General features: G+C 43.0%; 1 long non-coding RNA gene across 1 annotated transcript in view; it reads right to left on the reverse strand.

Annotated features, from left to right (window-relative positions):
• The window catches only part of LOC122563413 (uncharacterized), a 45,519-nt gene extending 35,903 nt beyond the window's left edge, over positions 1-9,616 (reverse strand). The window contains exon 1 of the long non-coding RNA XR_006315587.2: positions 9,408-9,616. This is a non-coding gene — a long non-coding RNA (uncharacterized LOC122563413). The remainder of the gene's footprint in view (positions 1-9,407) is intronic.
• Positions 9,617-10,503: the final 887 nt, after the last annotated feature.

The raw sequence follows: 10,503 nt of genomic DNA on the forward strand, positions 1-10,503 counted from the left end.
GACGACACATCTAGATGAAATGAAAGTAGGCAAGGAAAAGGTGGCATTTCCGACTCAGTGGTTAGCGCTGCAGCCTCACAGCACCAGGGACCTGGTTCGATTCCAGCTTCGTGTGACTCTCTGCATGGGGGTTGCATGTTCTCCCTGTTCCTGCGTGGGTTTCCTCTGGGTGCTCCGGTTTCCTCCCACAGTCCAAAGGAGTGCAGTTTCAGTGAACTGGCCATGCTAAATTGCCTTGTAGGGTCCAGGCGAGGTGGATTAGCTCTGGTAAATGTGGGGCTATGGGATAGGGTGAGGTAATGTGTCTAGGTGGGATGCTCTTTGAAGGGTCGATGCAGACTCGATGGGCTGAATGGCCTTGATCTGCACTGTAGGGATTCTGTGATTCTCAGGTTTGATTCAGATGCACGTGGTAGTGTGGTAGAGGGGTTGTGAGCAACAGAAAGGGATCTGAGCAGGATTGAGGTATCGATTATTGTGAAAGAAAGTGGAACAGCAAAGATGAATCGGCATTGGTTCCCATGTGCAGTGGATGCGAGAGAGAAGTGAAATGTGACTGTAAACATTTACAGTCTTTCTGAATTCGGGGACACGAAGAAGAGGGGGTAAAAATGATGGTGAGTGGGATGCAAGCAATGAATGGGAATCATGGCGGAGAGGGGTTTCTGAGCAATTGGGGTGGCACGGTGGCTCAGTGGTTAGCACTGCTGCCTGACAGCACCAGGGACCTGCGTTCAATTCCAGCCTTGGGCGACTGTCTGTGTGGAGTTTGCACATTCTCCCCGTGTCTGCGTGGGTTTCCTCCCAGTCCAAAGATGTGCGGGTCAGGTGAATTGGCCATGCTAAATTGCCTGTAGTGTTAGGTGCATTAGTCAGAGGGAAACGGGTCTGGGTGGGTTACTCTTCGAAGGGTCGGTGTGGACTTGCTGGGCTGAAGGGCCTGTTTCCACACTGTAGGGAATCTAATCTAATCTAATCATTCCTAAGGCTTTCACCGCACTATTTGGAAAAATGTGATTGCACTTGAAGGGGCTTAGCAGAGATTCTCCAGGATATTACCTGGAATGGAGCATTTCAGCTATGGAGAGAGGCTGAGTAAGCTTGGGTTGGTTTCTTTGGGACAGAGAAGTTTGATGGGGGGACCCTTATAGGATTATAAGGGGCATGGGCAGGGTAAATAGAAAGCAGCTGTTTCCCCTTAGTTAAAGGGTCAATAACAAAGGGGCATAAGTTCAAAGTCAAAGGCAGGAGGTTTAGTGTGGTTTTGAGGAAAGATTTGTTTACCCAATGGTGGCAGGGGTCTGGAATGTCCTGCCTGCGAGGGTAGTTGAGGGGAGAAATCTCACAAGCTTTAAACATACTTGGATGAGCAGTTGGGCTGCCATAACATACAAAGCTAAGAGCGTGATGCAGAAATCATATAACCCCTACAGTGTGGAAGCAGGCCATTCAGCCCATTGAGTCTACACTGTCCCTCTGCAGTGCACCCCACCCAGACCCCCTCCTACTCCCACCGTATCCTTGTAACCCTGCATTCCCCGTGGGTAATCCTACACATCCCTGAACACTATGGGCAATTTAGCATGGCCAATCTACCTAACCTGCACATTATTGGATGGTGGGAGGAAACCGCAGCACCCAGAGGAAACCCATGCAGACACAGGGAGAAGGAGCAAACTGCCTGAAGGTGGAATCAAATCTGGACCCCTGGTGCTGTGAAGCAGAAGTGCTAACCACTGGGAAAGTGGGACTGTTGTTGGTAATAGGTACATTTCTGGCACTACAGGCTTGATGGACCTGCTGAACTGTAAGATTCTAAGGCAGAGAAAGGGAAATTGAAGAAATGTATGAAGTAGTGGCTTGTGTAAGTAGAATAACATCTGTGTATTTATTGAGATTGAGGCCATTGCTTATGTTGTTGCCACTTGTATGTTTGGGAATGTGTGGTGTACACTGCTCCTTTATCAATTAGAGACAGAAAAACATTACCACCACACTAGCGTCTACAAAAGGCAGTCTGTGTCAAAAGAGTTATGGGTGAAGGCTGGGCAGTTGTGGGGCTCAGTGATTGCCTAATCCTGCAGGAATGCTTATAACAGGTTCCTTCTGGTATAAACATTTGGGAATGTGAATATACTACATTCCCAGTCAATGTGATTTTCTTCCTGCAGTCAGCTTGAACACAAATGCTTAGGTGAATATGCGACTGATTTGGATTCACTCAACATCAGGTTATATCATTAAACAGAACGAAAAAGGTTATGAGCTCTAATTTAATGTGCAATCAAGCTTAATTGTCGTCACAAAACAAACTATTAGGATTCTTCTGTCTTACTAAGATTAGTGTAAAATAGGAGACGCAGGTGGTGTCTTGTGTATCTGTCTTAGTTCACCTGCCTGGTCTGCTGTGTGAATTTCAGTTGCCCAAAAAGACAAATTAATTAGAGCCCTAAGGGGTTATTCATTGTAAGTGACTTTATTGTAAGAGGATGATCAGTCTAGCAAGGATTATATGTCCTGCACGATAAGGCATGTTTAGACATATTTCACCCAGGGTTTCCGCTCTCTGTAAGCAACATATTGCCAATGCAACAACATTTCTCTATCGTTCTCCTGAAGTTGCTAAAGGAGTAGAGAGAAAGTGCTGTGTTGAACCACTGTGAAATGTTTTGGAGTGACACAATGAATTCTAACGGGTAAGTGGAGGAATTTGGAATGGATCCCAACGCAAGGGATGCTTCCCTACAAGGTCAGGCATTTCCTGCAACTGGAAACTATGGGACTGGCGGTCTGAGAAATGTGGAGACTGGGAAATCTTGCAGCCTGATCTTAGGGACATAATTACATTTGCAGCTGAGTGGCCGGGGATCATGTCCTTACGTAAGCCAATGCATTATTTTAGTATTTTAATCATAGAATCATAGAAATATACAATACAGAAGGAGGCCATTTGACCCAGCATGTCTGTACAAGTTAAATCACTTGGAATCATGTAATTATTACAGAGTCATGGAGATGTACACACCTTTTGGTCCAACTTGTCCATGCTGACCAGATGTCCTAAATTAATCTAGTCCAGCGTTTTTTTTCCCTCACATGAATAAATGTAAACTGTTTGTGACAGAGTCTTATACGTGTGCAGAGTTTAATGGTTGAATGGAACATTGGCGGAGAAATGAATAGAATAGTAGAACAGTAATTCATTGTTACTTGTAATTTTACAAAAAAAAAATACAGTGAGAAGTGTTTACTTTGTCATACTTACATTAATAACAGAAGGAAAGAAAAAAATTTAAAAATGGAACCTTAACTGAAGAATTGTCCTATGGGTTTGAGAATAGGAAGGCAGGATGTGAAATTCAGCCAAGATTCTGACTTAATCAGATCAGAAGGAGACTACAAATTGATTTTTAACTGTGTTGGAGATATGAGAGGGAAAGGGACCTCATTCTGTGTGACCATAAACATGCCTCAGTCACTCCAGCATTGCAGATGGACAAGGCTGTTAGTGATAACACCCCACACAACTGCCTTTTTGCATTTTAACGCTGCATTGAAATTGTGGCGCAGGGAGAGTATAGCTCTGAACAGGATGGTGGGGATATAACTAAAAAACAATCAAGTGGGCCAAAAGCAAACATCATCTTACATGGAACCCAACGACAGCAAGGAGAAGGTATAAAGAAGACCTTGAAAAACAATTTGATGCCCTGGTTGCTGGAATGGTTGGGGTCATCACCCTGAAAACATGTTTGGAGATCTGTCAACATCCACAAAAATAGAAGTTGCTGTGAAAGCTCAGCAGGTCTGGCAGCATCTGTGAAGAGAAATCACAGGTAACGCTTCGGGCCTGGTGACCCGTCCTCAGGACTAATGGTAGCTGGGAAAAATGTCGGTTTTAATGCAGAAGATAGAGTGGGGAGGGGGTAAGGAGTAAATGGTAATTGGGAATAGAGCCCAAAGAGACATAGAACAATTGGACTGACAAAGGCGTGGAGAACATTCTGACTAGGAGGGTCAATAGCTGTTAATGGAGACTGTTCGTGGCTAACAATGGGTAGTGTGTAATGGCAGACTGTGTGAGTACAAGGCCTGGTGTGTGGGGGGGTGGGGGCTAGGACATAGGAGAGCTCAAGCTCAAAAGTAATTGAATTTTAAATTGAGTCCAGATGACTGCAGGGTCCCCAAGTAGAAAATGAGATGTTGTTCTTCCAGCTTACGCTGAGCTTCGCTGGAGCACTGCAGCAAGCCTGAGACAGAGATGTTGGGCAGGGAACAGGGTGGTGTGTTGAAGTGACAGGCAAGTGGAAGCTCAGGGTCATTTTTGCAAAAGAACATAGGTGTTCTGCAAAGTGGTCACCTAGTCTATGCTTCATTTCCCCAGTGTAGAGGAGACCACATTGCGAGCAGCGAATGCAGTAGACTAGATTGAGTGAAGTGCAGTTAAAATGCTGCTTCACCTGGAAGGTGTGTTTGGGCTCTTGGATACTGAGGAGGGAGGAGGTAAATGGGCGAGTATTATTCCTTTGGCGATTGCAGGGGAAGATGCCGTGGCGCTGTGATGGAAGTGAAGGAAGAGTGGACCAGTGTGTTCCGGAGCGAGTGGTCCTTGGAAGTCGGACAAGGTAGGGGAAAGAAATGTGTACCTGGGGGTAGTGGCATCTCACTAGAGATGGTAGAGATGGCGACTAATGGTTTTCTGGATGTGGATGTTGGTGGATGTTGGTGAGATGGGGTAGGTAAGGACAAGGGGAACCCTATCACTTTTGGGGAAGGGAAGGGAGGGGTGAGACATTTTCCTGATACTTTCCTAGTTGACATCAGTTCTGGGGAAGGGTCACTGGACCCGTCTCAGATGCTGCCATACCTGCTGAGCTTTTCCAGCAATTTCTGTTTTTGATTCTGATTTACAGCATCCGCAGCTCTTTCGGTTTTTACTTGGAGATCTGTCAACGGATTGACCATGTGAGATGGACCCTAGCTCACAGGGCTTTCAAACAACAAGTATAATTGTGAGAAGTGCTCAGTAGTCTAATAAAGGGGAGTGGCACATTAATTGGAACCAAGTTGTGTGTTATTCATATTTGGAGCAGAGCCTTTAGACCAAATAAAGCAATCTGTCAGCTTCTATTTTGAACTGATTATCTTACTGGACAAGTTTTCTCATTTGGATGACTATAAGGAACACATTGGCAAAGCATTGCTTTAGGGGATTGAAATGTTGTGAAATCTCACTTAGGCTGTGATTGAATACTCCAAGTATGCAATGCCGGATTGAGCACCTTCACGAGCGACTGACTCCTGACAGTGAGAAAGCTCACTGCATCAAGCTCCCAACAGGTAGTTAAGAGGCTGACCATTGAGCTTCTTGGTGAACCAAGAAGATAGGCAGGAGGGAGATGCTCGGGTATAGGGGAGGTGATAGTTTAATGGTATTATCCTGCACTATTAATCCAGAGACCCAGGTAATAGCCTGAGGACCTGGGTTCGTAATCCCACCATGGTAGATAGTGGAGTTTGATTCAATTTTTAAAAATCTGGAATGAGGAGTCCAATGGTGACCAACATTGGGGAAAAATCCATCTGACTCATTAATGCCTTTTAGGGAAAGGAACTGCCATCTTTACCTGGTCTGGCCTACATGTGACTCCAAACCCACAGCAATGTGAACTGCCCTCTGGGTAATTAGGGATGAACAATAAATGTTGGCCTTGCCAGCAATGCCCACATCCCAGAAGCTGCTGACAAATTTATGCTGGAAGCTTTTGGGTCCTAGGGATCATCAATGAAAGCCTCATCCAACAGGATCATGGCGGGGGCGGGTGTCAGTCATGGTCACAGGGAGAGGTGGTGTATGAGCTGTGGTTCGTTTGGGCTACGGTAGGGTCAGGGTTTTGTTGAGATGTTGGAGGCAGGATTGATTTTCAACGGCAAACGCCTTCCCTATCCCTATCCCTGACCATGACCCTGACCCTGATCAACCCAGGATTGGGGCAAATACAGACAGCCTCTGCATCTCATAACCTGATAGCCAGGTCACTCTTTTCGGAAAGCAGATACATTTCCCCCATGTTGAAAAGACAGGTCATTGAGTCACTTTGGTGCTTTGAAACCCTTAAATGGCATTTGTAGATAATTTAAAGGTCTCCATTGGTAAGAAGGCCACCCAGCACTTCATTGTTAAGATGAGAAGGAGGTAAATATTTCTTGGCATCGGGGGGTGGATAATTGTGCCTATTGAGTTAGTAAGGAGTGGCACAATTCTAAAATGAACAAGAATAACCAGTTATATTTTACAAGATGGTTTGGGACAGCAATTTCTTTTACACTTTCATAAGATGGGGACATTGTTGGCTGGGCCCAGCATTTATTACTGATCCCTAATTGCTCAGAGGGCAACTGAGAGTGAACCACATTGCTGTGGGTCCAGAGTCACATGGGACCAGGCAAGGATGACAGATTTCCCTCTCAAAAGGGCATTAGTGAATCAGACTTTTATAAATGATAATCAACATTGGTTCATAGTCACCAATTGGCTAGCTTTTTATATTTAAAAAATTCCATTTTTTTTTTAACTGAATCCAAATTTCACCATCTGCTATGGTGGGATTTGAACCCATAGCACTAGCCTGGGGCTTTGGAGTAGAAGGCTGGTGATATTAATGCGCTGCCACTGCATCATCATATTATCAAGTATCTATTAATGTCACTGGTGTCAACATATTAACAAGGCCTCCTAGTTAAGGAAAAGTGCTTGCCAAACTGTTTCTGTCAGTCTGACACTTTGATGTGCTGATACTGATTAGAAAGAATTATTTTGTCACAAGACTGTCATCCTGTTATTTGTTCATGGTTTAAAAATCACATTTAACCATTAAATGTTTCTCCCCTCATTGACATTAATGGACAATAAATGTGTCCATTCTCATATCTGCTCTCATACACTTACAGTGAAATGTAGGCATTACATCTTCAATACAAGCCAAAATACATCTCAGCCCATGAATTACTTTTGCAGTGCGTATACTGGTTCTGTGTAGCATACCTGACACTCAAATTGTTCATTAAGAAATCCTACAAACAGAAGAAGGGCTTATGCCTGAAACGTCGATTCTCCTGCTCCTTGGATGCTACCTGACCTGTTATGCTTTTCCAGCACCACATTTTTCAGTAATCACAATGACCTGGATCTGCTTTTAGCAGTCTTTCTTAAAGATAGACCAGTTGCAAGGGAGACTAAGTAAGCCCAGATTCTTTGATAAAAGCTGCCACAGAATTTTCACATCTGCCTGAAACAAAATAAGATATTGCCTCCATGTAATACTATGGTTCAGTGGTTAGCACTGCTGCCTCACAGCACCAGGGACTCAGGTTCAAGTGCCATCTTTGGGTGATTGTCTGTCTGGAGTTTGAACTTTCTCCCTGTGTCGGTGTGGGTTTCCTCCCACAATACAAAGATGTGCAGGTCTGGTGCATTGGCCATGCTAAACTTCCCAGACTGTTAGTGAGGGGTAAGGGGATGGGTCTGGGTGTGTTACTCTTTGGAGTGTAAGTGTGGACTTGTTGGGCCAAAGGGCCTGTTTCCACACTGCAGGAAATCTAATCAAAACACAAAGAAATGTTGTGTTTTTGTGGGTACATGCTGAAGTCTTCAATTCAAACTTCACCACTATGGTTTTGCTCAGGAAATTACAGATGAGGAAAGTTGTTCAGTCCATACTTTGACCCACCTGGTCAGGTATCTCACCTCCATTCCATTAATTGTGGTATCTAATTGTTTCTTAAATGATTTTTGGGATTTCCCTTTTCTATTCATTTCACTCACTCCTTGCATGTGATAGTTCCCACTTATGCCTTCCTTTCAGGCTGTCAGTTCCAGATACCCACTGACTTCCTGGTGAAACTTCCTTAAATTCCATCCACACCTCCTGCTCCTAACCTTAAACCTACCTCCTTAGTTGTTGACCTCCCCAATTAAGAAAATAGTTTCTTCCTATCTGCCCTGTCTATGCCCATTATAATCTAATATACCTCAATTAGATCCCCTCCCCCAACCCCTTCAGCCTTCTGTACACTAAGGAAAGCTACCCCAGCTTGCCTAGTCTCTCTTCATAGTTGAATCATGCCAGTTGGCAACATCCTGGTGAATCTCCTCTGCGTCGTCTTCAGTCCAATCACACCCTTCCCATAATGTGGCAACTGTGAGCCGTACTCCAATTGTGGCCTGATCAATATCTTATAAAGCTTCATCATCACTTCTCTGTTCTTATATTCAAAGCATTGACTAATAATGACCACATGCCTTCTTAACCTTGTCAACCTGTTCTATTGTCTTCAAGGATCTGTAGACATGCTCACCCCGGTTCCTCTGATCATCGGTATTTCCCAGGCTCCTACTGTTCACAGTGTATCTGTTTGTCCTGATAATCCTCCCAAAATGCATCAGCTCATCTATATTGTCCTATAGTCTGAGGTTTCCTTCCTCACCTTTTACAAAAGCACCAATTTTCGAGCCATCTGTGAACTTACTAATTATGCCTCTCACATTGATGTCTAGATCATTAATATACACAACAAACTTTAAGGAACGCAATGTTTGAACCTGATGAAATGTGAATGTTAAACAGATTTTGAGTCACACAAGCAAACTTCAACCGTCACCACCTGCGTCCTGCCACTGAGCTAATTTTGGATCCAATTTGCCAACTTGTCCAGCAACCCCTGGGCTCTCACCTCTTTAAGCAGCCTATCATGTGACACCTTGTCAAAAGCCTTATTAAGGTCCACATAGACTACATCAACTGCACTACCCTCATCTACACACCTCCTGTAAAAAAATCAATTTAGTTTGTGAGATATAATCTCACAAAACCATCTTGATGATCCTTGATTAGTCCTTGCCTCTCCAGGTGGAAGGTAATTCTATCCCTCGGACTATTTTCCAAACGTTCCCCTTCTGATGTTGGACTTACTGGCCTATCAACCAGTTGGAATAATACTACCACATTAGATGTCCTCCAGACCCTCTGTCCCCCTCTTGTGTCCAGAGAAGATTAGGGAATGCCAGGGTCCCTGTAATCTCCTCCCTTGCCTCCCTATGTAATCTGAGATATATCTTATCCAGGCCTGGGGGATTCATCTAATTTTAAGCCTGCTAAATCTGCTCATACCCGCTGCCTCTCAATACTAATTTGTTCAAATTTATCACAGTCTCCTTCACTGATTTCTAAAGATACACCATCATTTGCAGTGAATACAGGTACAAAGTACTCATTCAATATCTCACCCACATTTCCTAGCTCCATACTCAGATGACCACTTTGGTCCCTCATTCGTCCTTCTCTCTCCCTTCTTATCCTGTTGTCCCTAACATATTTATAAAAGGTTTTTGAATTTATTTTGCTCACCTGGGGTTTTGTTCATATGTTTAGACATGTCCAAATTCAATTTCCTCTGGATACATTGCCCGTTCCTGCAATGAATGAAACCCGTCTGATTTCCTTTTCAAAGCATGCAGGTTGCAAACATAAAACAGAAGTAAAATTCATCTGCAAAGATACTGTGTAAAATGTTATACTGAAATATTTTTCATGTAGGTCTTCAATTGCTGTTTCATAATCTCAAGGAGGCATTGAACAAAATATTCTTGTTCCCTGTGACAGAAACTCTTTGTTCTTTAGAGGGAGTAGCAGATTAACATTCTCAGGAGGTGCAAAGTCCTGCAGCACCCGCAATTAGCCTAAACACATTGTACGAAATGGGAGCTTCCTTACATAATGTGCACAATCAAATATTGACCCAATGTCTCACGTTGCTGCCTATGTTTTTATTCATGAAGTAGATCTGTCTTTAGTTTCACGATAGCAGTGTCTGATAAATTTAATATCCGAAGAAAATTCTGTATGCAAGCATGTTTTTCATACCAATCCCAAATTTGAGCATGCATAATTTCTTATTAATTTTAACATACAAAGGTTATTTTATTATATCCAGCACGAAATCTGCATATTTATTTAAATTTTTACTAATGGTATGTTATAATATTGCTTTGCTTCCTACTCTCAGTTTTCCTCTGTCTCAAACAATCCAAGTTATTCAATGAAAGGTTACATTATTCCAATTGAGATTCAGTTCAAGTGATATTTAAAGGCCTTCAACTGTTCTCATTTTCATGCTGTATTTCATAATGAGACAAGATCTCTCTAACCTTTTTAAGGAACACTGTGATTCAAAAAGAAAACTTGCCATGTCTCGTTTCTGGGTGGAGATTTTCCTGAATATTTCACAATGAATTCTGATGACTTTCTGATTCAGAAATGTTATCTGAAACTGAAACTGACTTCATAATTGCAGGTTTTAATTTTTCAGACGCACTTCAGTTAAATCGCCTTTTAGCCTTTAACCCAACATTTAAATTTTCTGAAATATTAAGATAAGAACCCAGAGCTTATGGTGCTTTATACTTTGACCAGGAATTAATGCATTTTATTTAATCCTTTTCTG

Source organism: Chiloscyllium plagiosum, unplaced genomic scaffold (genome assembly GCF_037043375.1).
Source record: "Chiloscyllium plagiosum isolate Xiang-an unplaced genomic scaffold, Cpla_swu_hap1 HiC_scaffold_30, whole genome shotgun sequence".
NCBI lineage: Eukaryota > Metazoa > Chordata > Chondrichthyes > Orectolobiformes > Hemiscylliidae > Chiloscyllium > Chiloscyllium plagiosum.